Below are 10,593 nucleotides of genomic sequence, written 5' to 3'. Positions count from 1 at the left end.
CCTGCCCCCCAATTTTATTTGCACCTTATACACTTCCACCAACGACATTCCACGCAAACACACACTTAGCGCCTTGGGAGTGAGCACATTCAACGGCACTTGGCAGGGGGATTTCTCAGCCTCATCCCAAGTGCTGGTGCCCACTTCCAATTTTAAACTGCACTTAGACACCGAGGGCTGTGGGTGCAAGTGGGGTGGTGCGGTGGCATCAGCTGGCACAGGCCAGACAATGCCTGCACTGCCCGCTCACTACAGCCATGGAATACACCTCATCAACACACAACAACACTATATTGGAGCAGGCGGAGGGAGACTAGGGGTCTTAGCACACCTCTGTTGTTGCTTGGCTTCCTGGGGCTGGAGGCTAGGAGGGAGATCTGGCCATCTGGTTGGGGTCTGGGGTGGTGGGTTGCTGTGCTCGGCATTGGGCGGGGGAGCCTGCTCATCAGCACCCCAGCAGAAAGGGTCAAACTCTGGGAACCGGTAATGGTTGTACCCCATGTGCAGCAGTACTGGGACCAGAGTGAATAGGGTGTGTATGGGGAGCATGAGTGGGTGCCCGGCGTGCATTTTTGTAAGTCTTTGGTTGTATGCGCATGTGTGAGCATGAGGGAGGGAGTGTGTGACTTTGTTTGTGTATGACTGTATATGTCAGGTGGGGCCTTTGCCTCCTCTCTTCTCCTGGGACTTCTTTTGATGATATAGATCTTCGTCTCCCCTCCCCCTGACACTCCTGGTGTGGAGTGTGGTGCCTTGGTCTGCCTGAGTGTTCGTGGCTCCCGGGTCAGGGGGTTTAAGATATTTGGCGTCTGCCTGATCAATCCCGGTGGCTGTCTGGCTGGGTCTGGGTCCCTGGACTCTGCTGGGTTCCCGGCGGGGGTGGTCGCCCCTGAGTCCCGGGTCGCTGGGTCCCGGGCTCGGCCGGCTAGGGGGTGGGAGGCTGCGGGCGGGCCTGTGGGCTTGCCGCTGATATCTCCCGGGACTCTGCCTGCTGCTGGTTGTGGCCCCCCGGGGCGATCCTCTCCCTCTCCCTCTCCCTCCCTCATCTAAAGGACAAAGGTCACTCTTTTGAGGATGCCAACGTTCACATTTTGGACAGAGAGGACAGAAGGTTTGAAAGAGGAGTAAAGGAAGCCATTTATGTCCACTGTCAGAAACCATCTTTGAACAGAGGCGGTGGTTCACGACACCAACTGTCTGCCATCTATAATCCAGTTTTGAGATCCCTTCCCAGATGCCTCAACGCCCACGCATATCCTGGGCCATCTGACCTCGGGAACTCACATGATAGGGTGCGGCCAGGTTTCACAATGAGCTCACCCGAAACTCTGGCTGAATAGGACCCACACCCACCCTCACACCTTGGCTCATGTGTTTATGTAGAAGATCATCAGGGGGTCTTTTGTTCCCTCTTCAGGGGGAAACTCCCACTGGGTTTAAATCTGGGACTCTCCACCATTTGACCTTAGAACCGAAGAAGCCTCTCGGATGAGAGGTGAAACGTCTTCAAGCAACTCAAAGAAGTCCAGACGCTTTTCTTTCAAAGCTCATTAGACTACAATGACCTGGATGACTGAGAACTTTCACAGACCTAATTCAAGAGAGAAACCACAAAGACAACAATCAGATTTTCAGCAAATATTTTGTAGAACAACTCAGAAACAAATGAGCTTATCAATAAAAGTTGTTGAACTTTGGGACTCACTGGACAAGGAACTAAAACACTGTCAGACAATCAGTCCCATTAAAAACAACTACAAAGAAAAAATTATTGTCTCATACCAAAAAATAACAAATGAATAACTCACGTGATGCAAATGTAACTCATAGCAGGATTACTTATCTAACCTCGACACAACTTTATAGTATAAAAGTTACAACTGTAGATTTTTGTAATGTTGATTGTAAATATTATGTATATAATGCTTTGTACAATTATGCCTAGCCTTGATTTTTAGCCCCCCCCCCCTTTTTTTTCATTCCATTAATATTTTAATTCATCATTGGCCTAAATGTTTTATTTTTATTGCTTAGCTTTATTTTAAAATTTTTTTCCTTTGCTTTTTTTATTTTTTCTCTTATTTGTTTATTCCTTTGTATCCTATTTATTTTTATCCTATATATTTGTTTCTGTGTAACATGAGAAAGCTTGTGATGGACAAAATAAGTCAGTAAATCAGCTTTAAACCTATTCCAATTTGATTGTTCCATTTCATAACCTATATTGGTACAATGATGTATATACTGTTATAATAATGGAAAATCAAAATAAATACATAAACAAATTCAGTTTATTTACTGTAAATCTGACAATTGGTTTGATTGACAGTATTATTTAGGTCCACTGGATCAAAACAAAATCCCTCAATCCTCTGGCTTTTGAGATGAAGGATACCCCCTGCTGGACCAAAACAGTTTCTACATTCAGCGATCCTAAAGCTAAACAACACAAAACTCAACAGCACTTTCTGTAGATTCCTTCAAACTAAATAATACCACTCTAATTTCCCTCTGGGATTAATAAAGTATCTTTGATTTGATTGATTGATTTAAAATTATGCACATGTTTTAAATTTGTTTTAACAGCATATCTTCATCTTCATCATCAACATATTCATTTATACAAACTACTTAACAACTAAACCTCAACAAACCTATTTTAATTATCTGCATTTGAATAGAATAGAATAGAATAGAATAGAATAGAATAGAATTTATTGTTCCCACAGTGGGGAAATTCACAGCAGCACCAACACTTAAGAGAATAATTTGAATAAAAATAATAACAAAGGTATATGTATATACACATCGGCAGTAAGCTATTATTGTAACCTTCAAACACTAAAAACCACGAAAACAAAGAAGAACTTGGGTTCTAGAACTAGCAAGCTACAGCAGGAGCTATTAGCAGCTAGCTACAAAACGGATATATTTTTTAAAGCTATATTAAGAAAAGGAGGCTAAATATCCTCTATAAAATGACTAAAAAAAGTGTAGTACCAGCTTTCATACACTTGTGGGGAGCAACTCCCCATCTTCCAATTTTTTCTAAATGCTGTTGGAAACCAGAGTGTTGTTCTGTTTTTTGCCAGCGGAGGACACATAATCCCTGTCCTTTCAAGGCAACAAAACACAATGTTTGGAAGAATTTAGAGGAAATTTTCTACTAAGGAATACTTTAAACTTTTTTAAATCCAGTTCCTTCTTTTACATCTACTCTTCTTTTTTTTCCTCCTTAATATTATTATTCCGAACTGGAGAAAAAAGAAAGATTATCATATTTGAGGATTCGTTAAAACGAGGAGGCTAATTATTCTCTATAAAAATGGCTGAAAAGAACAAAAGTGTAGTACCTACCTACAGACACCGGAGGGCCGTGACTTCCCATCTTTCTAAATACTGCTGGAAAGCAGAGTGTTGTATTTTTTTTGCCAGCGTAGGACACAAATTCCCTGTTCTTCTAAAGCAACAAAACAGTGATTTCAGGCCCTCCAAAAGTAATTAATTGAGTTATGAGCCAATGCATTTTGGTTGCGTGTGACCTTCTTCAATGGTGAACAAAAATTACCACGTGTCCCTAAATAGGGAGACGTGCAGTCATGTGACATGCATGTTTAATCAGATGCCCACAGTAATTTTAGTAAAAATGTGACATATATAAGAAAATGAAAAACAAAAGTACCTCAGTGCATAAATGAAACAGGAAAAAACAGTCAAACTGAATCTATAACGCTCCATCTGTGAGAGAAAAACTTTCATGCTTATTTTCAGCACTCAGACATCAGCTCTGATTGCTTTACGGCTGAACAGTGTAACATCCAGGAATGGTCAGTTTTCACCTACGGATTTACCTACATGCCACTGGTCATTTGCAGACATAAATTCCATTCTCTAAGGTGGATTTTACATACCTTCCAACAAGCCACAAGGTTCTGCAAACCTTGTTGACATTTTCAGGAGGAACAAGATGTCAGCCTGTGTTCCCAAACAAAGCCTTCTTTTGATAACACAGCAGGATTGCTCACTCTCATGAAAAAGGATTTTTTACAACTCATAAGTTAAATAATCATTAAATAACAATATGGTTGAATGAACAAATGTTTTATGAATGCTAATGAAATGTTTCGATTAATCTGTGCTTAAATTACCGTGGTTGAAATCAGTTTTATTATTACAACATAACATTTTGGTGTTATGATCAGCAATGTTTGATTTAACAAGTGAATCATTATCTACACTCAGACACGATGTTCATTAGAGATACATTAAAGTTAAAGTAATTTCTGTACATAGATATTTTCTTACTCATAAATCAGAGCATCCTGTATCTGAAAGAAGGCGTGATGAGGTTTGTCCGTTAACACCTCTTAACATGGCACGCCCCGACTGGCCAAGTTAATCATAATATGAGAATATTAAAACAGGATCGCATTCTGTGAGATTCAGCATTCTGTTAGTTGAGCTAACTCTGACTGGCCATCGGAGGGAAACTCTGCTCACACCGCATCTCTTGACAAGCTTTCGACAAACTAAAAGCTGCCAACAGCTGACACAGCAAAACAGTTCCTTCAGCTATTCAGAAACAGCTGCTCTAGATGCAAACTAGTTCCAACCTGTGTGCCTGGCGACATATCTGGACTGGAGCGTCGGTGCTGCGGTTAATCTACTGAAACTCTGTGCCCAGAGGTCATCCGACCGTCCTGACCTCTGGATCCACGAAGAGGGTCTCCGAAGCAGGAGCGGCGTTAGGCCCGGCTACTTGGGCTCAAGCCCCGAATGTTTTATAAAAAGACTGGTGCGTGTTACATGTGTATGTGCACGTGCACGTGCGCGCACGTGTATTAAGCCCCGGATCTTTTTCAGTCCCAAATCCGCCCCTGCTCCGAAGAAAGGGTGAGGTAGACACACATGATTGTGTCTGATGCCATTTTTATAAGAATCAACTTCATAGACCTGCTCAGTGGCCTAGTGGTAGAGTGTCCGCCCTGAGATTGGGAGATCAGGGTTCGATTCCTGGTCGGGTCAGACCAAAGACTTTGAAAAAATGGGACCCAATTCCTCCCTACTTGACACTCAGCATTAAGGGTTGGATTAGGGGTTTAAACCACCAAATGGTTCCCGAGCGCGGCTGTGTCTGCAGCTCACCGCTCCCCCAGGGGATGGGTTAAATGCGGAGAACAAATTTTACACACACATCAGTGTCTGTGACAACTAATGGGACTTCAACTTTAACTTTAATGCAAGCCAAATTCTTTTTCACACCCAGAACTCACTTCTTCTCTAGATACGAAGGTTCTGATCACATTCACACATAATCACACCTCACGTTCCATCAACTTAGATCCAGTCATCACATAAAGTGTTCCAAAGTTGTCATGTTTTTAATTGTTTAGAAAATAAATTTCTTGCCTTTTATAAACCTGACTCTGTATGAATTGAGACGAAGTGTGTTTGATCCCTGAAAAAACAAAGAATCCTAATTCTTCTGATTAAACATCCAAAGACCAAGCAGGTTGATATTCTATATTTTTATAGAATATCACATCTTATTGGTCATAAGTAAAGAAGAAGAAGAATGAAGTATCATTTCTATAGCGCCTCTCAAGATAAAAAATCACGAGGCGCTTCACAAAAACAAAAAATGTAAAAAACATTTAGAAAATGTTTAAAAATATATTTAAAATGAGCAAAAATAGACAATTGTGATTAAAAAAATGTTAAGAAAGAGAGAGAATGAAGAGGAAAGAGGGAAATCAGTGGATCCTGAGGAAGGTGGAATAGGTGCGGAGAGCAGAATAAAGAGAGAGTGGTGAAGAAGGTCATACAAAAGCGAGCTTGAACAAGTGAGTCTTCAGCTGCTTTTTAACGGAGACCACTGAGTCCACTGATCTCAGGCTCAGGGGGAGAGAGTTCCAGAGTCTGGGGGCCACAGCAGCAAATGATCTGTCACCTTTGGTCTTTAGCTTGATGTGCTGCACAACCAGTAGGCTTTGATCACTGGACCTCAGGGACCTGCTGGGGGTGTAGGGACTAAGAAGATCACCAATGTAAGACGGTGCTTGTCCATGTAAGGCCCTATAGACCAGAACCAGGATCTTGAAATGAACCTGAAGTTGACTGGCAGCCAGTGAAGCTGGAGGAGAAGCGGGGTGATGTGGGTGTGTTTGGAGGACTTGGTCAGAAGCCGAGCACAGGCATTCTGAACCACCTGTAGACGGTTCAGGGAGGTTCTGCTCAGACACGTGAAAAGAGAGTTACAGTAGTCTAAGCGTGAGGAGATGAAGGTGTGGAGAACTGTCTCAAGTTCAGAGCGGGACAGAATGGGACTCAGCTTAGCAATGTTCCTGAGATGGAAGAAGGAAGAGCGAACAAGAGAATTGACATGAGAATCCAGGGTGTGATCTGGGTCAAAGGTCACACCAAGATTCCTGACAGAAGGTTTGGTGTGAGAAGCAAGCTGACCAAGAGAGTCTCTGACTTTGGGAACCAGCTTGTCTGGGATACAGATGAGGATCTCAGTCTTATCTTCATTCAGCTGTAGAAAGCTCCCAGCCATCCAGGTTTTGATAGAGTCTAAGCAGGTGTGTAACAGCTGCAGCTTAGACATCTCAAGGGGCTTAAAGGAGATGTACAGTTGGATGTCATCTGCATAAAGATGGTAGGAGATTAAAGGTAATATATTAAGCTCAAAAGTAACAATATTTAACCCTAAAACAGGACACAAAGAAAACAAAAAGATTGCAAATAATAACACTCTGCGTTTGACACTAAGGGAGCCTAGATGGACAAGTGGAAGTGAGACATTTGTGAATGTGAGGGTAAGCACCTTAAGCTGTCTCAAAATCTTTTATTTATAAACAAATTTGTAGGCTGAACAATTATAAAACTGTGATTGTTTTGCATTTAACCAATACTAGTACAATACACTACCAGTCAAAATATGTGGAAACACTGGTATAACAGGTATAACAGTCTTTCTCTTTTACAGTGAGTTACACTAATTTATACATATTTTATTTCTATTTTATTACACACACACACACACACACACACAAACACACACACACACACACACACACACACACGCACAGTAGATTCAAATGGATGTATGTGAAGTGAAACTTCACTCAAACTCTTCAGATTCATTTATTTTTACACAAAGAGGAATTATTAACTTTTGCTTTTTTAAACTTTAGACTTTCAGATGAACTTCATGGCAAATCAGGATCATAAATACACAACGAACCACAGGAAGTCCTCAGCCATCATTTTCATGGTCCTATCGCACACAGACACCCAATAATACCTAGCTGCGGACTAGCCCCGGCCAAACACGCCCCCTGGAACCCCCCCCCCCCCCCCCCCGACAAAACACGCCCCCCTGTTGAGCTGAGCTACCCCCGAGCTCAATAACGGCGGCCCTCCCAGCGAACAACACAGTTGAAAGAAAATAAATACAGAAATAGTAATAATGTAATTAAACAGACAGGACTCCAGGTTTAAATATGAATGTATGGATTTTTTTGGCCATCCCCAGTGAGATTATAAAACACAGATACCACCAACAAATAATCAGTTGCCGTACAATAATCAGTTGCCGGACAATAGGCACAACATGCTTACTGAAGTTAGCAGGTGAGTAATGTATGTGCAAGTGTTTATTTTAAATGCAATAAAATTAAATGTCAGAAAAAGTAATTAGTGGTAATCGTTTTAATTAACCCCTTAAGCCCACTAGCCTCCACTTTTGGGAGCACACCTCCTACAGCAACATTTAACTTTCAACTATTTGTTATTACAGGCACTAACAGTGGGTCTAAGTTCATACGAGTGAGTAGTTAATATTTATGTTACTATTTATGATTTTTTTATTGCTTCTTTGCAGTGAAAAGCTGCTGATGTGTAATTTTTAGGCATATTTACATGTGTATATATGCATTTCATATATTCTGTTAACAGGAATAATTGCTGGCCCTTTGACACAAAATGTATTGATTTAGAAATTACTAAAATATTTTGCATTAAGTATACAGTTCACAAGACTAGTAAACTGATATTGACCATACACTAATCTGTAAAGAATATACTGTAAACACAAAAGCAGAAAAGTTTGGCTTTAGAAAAAAGTTCAGACAAATGAAACAACCAGCAACAGCTTTTATTGGCCTTACAAAAACCTTCGAAAAAAAAATAAAAATGTCCACACAATGAGATGAGTCCAGAGCTTTTCTGAATTTCTCCGAGTATATGAGCAGTTCCATGGCATAGGACATCAGCTGACTCTCACTAATGAGACAAAGATAAATAGCAATTAGTAGAAATGACATTTACACCTAGAGGCTGTCATAAACATTGTGAAAACAATACATATAGGCATTAGCATTGTTCTTGTGTTTGTAGAATACCTCCGGGCTACCACATTGCCGTCGTGAGTTTGCTGCTTATTAGATGAGGAGTCATAAACGGTCAAATAAATAGCCTATTGTTACATTTATTTTGGCCAAAAGGCTTGCATGTAGTCCATTAAAAATTATATTAAAAAAAATTGTGTCCATGACGTCTTCCCCACTGCCAATAATGCTTAATTTTATATAAAAGTGTTTCAGAAAAAAATTACGAATGCGCTATCTATCAAACTATGTCTTAGACGTTCAAATTTCTAGTACAAAATCTTCGCAAGTTGTAAAAATATAAATCTGTCTTTGCCTGAACCGTCATTTCCATCTCTTGCAACACGCATGCGAGTTCTCGTCTTCGTACATGCACGCGTGTTTTGTACGTAGGGGCGTATTTGGCTGGGGGCGTGTTTGGCCGGGGCTACGTCCGCAGCTAGACCTTACTCCAGACACCTGAGAGAGACCATTTTTGCCCCTCCCACACCCACACACAATGCAAAGCAAGTCTTAATGTAGTCCAATTCAACAATTTTAAATTACTGGTGCAAATATGTTGAAGATGCAGTATGTAAGAATATAGTGAGAATTTTACAGTGAAACGCCCAACAGAGTCTATTGTTTCAGTGATTTTGGAAGGAAGTTTCTACTGAAACATATTTCTTATCCAACTGGCTGTGGGCATTGTCCGTTTTTCTTCTTTTAAATAAAGGAAGGAGGGACGTAACTAGTGTTTACCATCAGTGGGTGGGGGTGCAGTGTCTCCTGTGAGCTGATACTGCAGCGCCCACAATTGTAATTTGGCGACGGCCGGCAAAAAGCTCCAGAGTTGTTTAAAGTGGTTGTAGTAACCACATCTTACCCATTGACATATAGACTGGGCAATTCATTTCCATAGGCTCCAATAATAAGTTTTTAAGACAAAATGGGAGGTGGCCACCACCACCATTTTGACCGTGTCACAGGTTCCGTCAAGCCCAGACAATTCCAAAGAAAGGGAAGAGAGGTGGAGCTGAGGGTGGGGCTGTAAGGCTGGGACTCGTCAAACTGAAGCGATGTAGCTGCAAGCTAACCCAAAGCTAATGCGGAGGTGGGAGCTAAGCTAACGGAGGTAGCAACCTAGCTAACTGTGCACAACACCAGAGCTTCTGAGTCACAGATACGCCGGGCTGACCGCTGGGTAAAACCGGGTGGAACACAGAGGTCTCCCAAGAACTCCACAAGCCGGCAGCCGCGCAGCAGACAAGTGCCGCTGCGATCAGAGACATGCAGAGCTGCTGCTGGGTAGAACCGGGTGGATAACATCGGTTTCCATCTGAGAGCTCCACAAGTCGGCAGCCCGCACAGCAGACAAGTGCCGCTGCGATCAGAGATGTGCAGAGCTGCTGCTGGGGAGAACCGGGTGGAAAACATCGGTTTCCATTACATTTAAATTTCATGGTTAAACAGTACATGTTATAATCTAAGTTCAGCTAGTGCAAGAGCAGCAGTGACCTAAAATACGTAAATATAATTTTACTTAATGAAAAAAATGAAGTGGAGACCCCTTGGACGGTCTATTAGAGCAATTAATTGATAGTCATTAACAGTCATTTTGTCCAACAATTGCACAAATAATATCCAAAAAGAATGCACAAACGGCACAACTAATGGTCTAAGTTGAGAGACTGAAAATCGCGGAACAGTTTTAAGACCAGGCTGAGGCCTTTCCCCGGAGCTAGCTCTGCGGTCACGTGGGTCTGATGCTCATTAATTATTCAGAATTTTAGGCATTTAATACACTTAAACAGAAGAGTGACAAAAAATTCACCCCCCTCAGAGTTGTCATGAGTGTAAACTAGATCTATTAGACCTAAAACATGTTTCGGAACCAGGCTGTAAACATGTTTATTTCTGCTGTGAATTGGTATTTTTAACATGGGAGTCAATGAGGACTTGCTCGCTTCTGACACCAGACCCCAGCGGATGAGGGTGGAACTACAATTTTTTTCACTTCCATGTTGGCTTCAATTTCGTACCAGTATTATGGGGGCTTGATCTTACCACAGGATGTCATTTTTACTTCCGTTGTACATAATGCACTTTTAAATGTGTTTCTATTCTTTTACAGTTTTAGTGATTGTTCCTTTTATTCTATACATTTTAGGACTATACACTGGACAAAAGTCACAAATGTACCCACAGCAAACCCACCATGATT

This window comes from Nothobranchius furzeri, chromosome 9 (genome assembly GCF_043380555.1).
Source record: "Nothobranchius furzeri strain GRZ-AD chromosome 9, NfurGRZ-RIMD1, whole genome shotgun sequence".
NCBI lineage: Eukaryota > Metazoa > Chordata > Actinopteri > Cyprinodontiformes > Nothobranchiidae > Nothobranchius > Nothobranchius furzeri.
This window is presented reverse-complemented; position numbering follows the sequence as displayed.